Below are 2,733 nucleotides of genomic sequence, written 5' to 3' on the forward strand. Positions count from 1 at the left end.
GGGGGGAGGGGAGGGATATAATGGGGGACGGGGGGAGGGGAGGGATATAATACATGAGACGTGGTGGAGAACTATACTTTTTGCCTCTCTTGGAACAAATCCCAGCTCAAGAGATCGTTTTCTGTAATTTTAGTGAGAGTTTTACGGCACTTGCAACACTATAAGGTCATAAAAGAGGTTTTACAAGAGACTAACAAATATAAAAAGGAGGAGAGATCAGGATGAAAGATGTTTGATAGGAAAGAAGGAGCAAACCACACCAGAGCACCCACCAACCACTCACGATAGTTTACTTATTTCTGTATTATATGTTTATTTCCCAACATGAATCCCCGGTTTCTGGTTTTGGTTTTTGTTTTTTGTTTTTTCTTGATACTTCCAGATTCCGTTTTCATCAAAACTGCAATTTTTCACTAATCTTACAAATTATGGATAAACTGATTTTTTTAAAAATAAGTCCGTCATCTTTTTCGTCAAATTCCTGGGATTTTCGACTGTCATTCTACTCTATCTTTTATGGGTGGATGAATTGTGCTCTGGTGTGGTTTGCTCCTTATTTTTTCTCTCCTTCTTTATTTTGTATGATGCTTTATTGAAATACCTCTAATATTTGGCACTTATATGATCTGATTGTGTCTCAAGTGCCGTAAAACGCTCATTAAAGCAAAGTTTATAGCTTGTGTCCGACGTTTTTGTTGCAACTGCCATAAATTCTAAACTAAAAGGTCTCAAGAACGTGTGTCGCACGTGTATTTTGCAAATGCTGTAAAACTCCAAAAAAACCAATAACTTGTGTCTGCCGTTTGCGTTGCAAATGTCGTAAAACTCTTACTAAAACTAAAACTAAACTAAAGCGTGTATAACCAATATGTGTTGCAAATGCCGCAATACCATCAGTAAAACAAACTCTGCAACCTGTGTCTGGCATTTGTGTTGTTAGTGCCGTAAACCCTTCCCTAAAACGAAAACTATAACTTGTGTCTAATTAAACTTTGTCTTGCAAGTGCCGTAAAACTCTCACTACAACACACTCAACAACTTGATGTGTCCCCAGCTGTTTATGTACGACGCCCTCAAGCAAGTGGTCCTCGACATGCTGCTGGCCGGGGGGTCCTTCCTCTTCATCTTCCTCTTCATGGTGTTCCAGACAGGCTCTGTGCTTGTTACCTCCCTCGCCATCTCCAGTATCCTCACCAGCTTCCTCGGCGCTAACCTTCTCTATAGGATCGTGCTGGATTTCAGGTGAGGCTACGTTCGTCCAAAACATGTTTTAGTAAGGTTTTACAGCGCTTGCAACTGCATAAGATCATATGAGCGCCAAGGGGTGGGTGTCAACAGAGCAGTCCAAACGGGGAGTCAGGCTTACTCTGCTCACCTCTCTTGCCTCAACAGCACAAAGTCTGCTTCGACAATCAAGGCAACCTGGAAGTAGCAATTTAGATCCTTTAGAAGGCGGGCTTCCGATCCTGTCTGCCAGAACCAACTCGGACTGAGAGGGATACTTCATCCAAGGAGAAAGACCGAGATACTCGATGGAAAAAAATTGTCCCTATTAGAGAATCAAAGTTGGGTCTCCTGCGTCTGACAGCGAAGCGCCGAACCAACTCGTTTTCAAGTGTGCATCGTGGTATGGAAGGTGGGGGAACTCTTCACCATACTTTTCAACTGGATTGTGAGACAAGTGTTATAGAAGCTACTTTATGTAGAAAGAGGACACATCCTCCATTTTGTTTTACTTTGGGTTTGATGAGTTAGGAAACAAAACATAATATGAATTCTACGATATCACCATCCCCATACTTCCATTTTTCAACTTAAAATCAAAAATGTAATATTGCTGGGCAATCTCATACCCGCATGAGCACAAATGCTAAAATGAAAATAAAAGGACAGACATACAAGAAATTAAAACGGAATTGAAAAATAAAACGTGGCAGACAGAAGCAATTAATGATTACAGCTGAATTTCAAACAGATTTATGTTGGTTCTAAGGGCTGTAAGTGGGGGGGGGGTGGAATTCCCCCACCTTCCAATATGTTTACTCAACATAATCCTGCCATTTTTGGACAGTTTGAGAGCCCGTCTTCATCAAAGTTGCATACAATGTTTCAGAAACCTTATCTTCAACAAATTATGAAACAACTAGGTTATCATCAATAATCAGCGTGCACTCTCAGCTCTGTCGTCACACATTAACTTCCTTTTTGTGTGCGTTCCTGAAAAGTCTAAAAGTAGAAAGTTTTTTCGCTGAATTGATTTTCATTTCTTTTTTCGTCTGTCTTTCCATCCGTAGGAATTTTATCGCGTCCTTACCCTAGTTATCATTTGCCATCCCCTCTTCTGACCTCTCACGATACCCTTTTGGCTTTACGTCAGAGTTTTATTATTGATTTTGACCTATCAGAAAAACGGAGAAAAATCAGGCTATCAGAGTTGAGTTTTTGTTCACAATTTCGCAACAGAATCTTTTTTTTAGAGCAATCCATCCATTAATAAAATTAAACAATATTCTTTAAGTCGTATATAGAAGTTTATGCTTCCATATCTAATTTTTTTAAAAACTCGTGTTGTTTAAGCATTAAAGTAGTTTTAGTTTTATAGGAGTTTCAGGGCTCTCGCAGCTGCATATTATTTATTATTATGTACGCACAAGGTTCAAGGTCTTACTTGGCCAAGTTGGAATGGTTGATGTATTCTTAAAAACCTGTAGCAAATGTATCAATATATATATA

This window comes from Aplysia californica, unplaced genomic scaffold (genome assembly GCF_000002075.1).
Source record: "Aplysia californica isolate F4 #8 unplaced genomic scaffold, AplCal3.0 scaffold00096, whole genome shotgun sequence".
Classification (NCBI taxonomy): Eukaryota; Metazoa; Mollusca; class Gastropoda; order Aplysiida; family Aplysiidae; genus Aplysia; species Aplysia californica.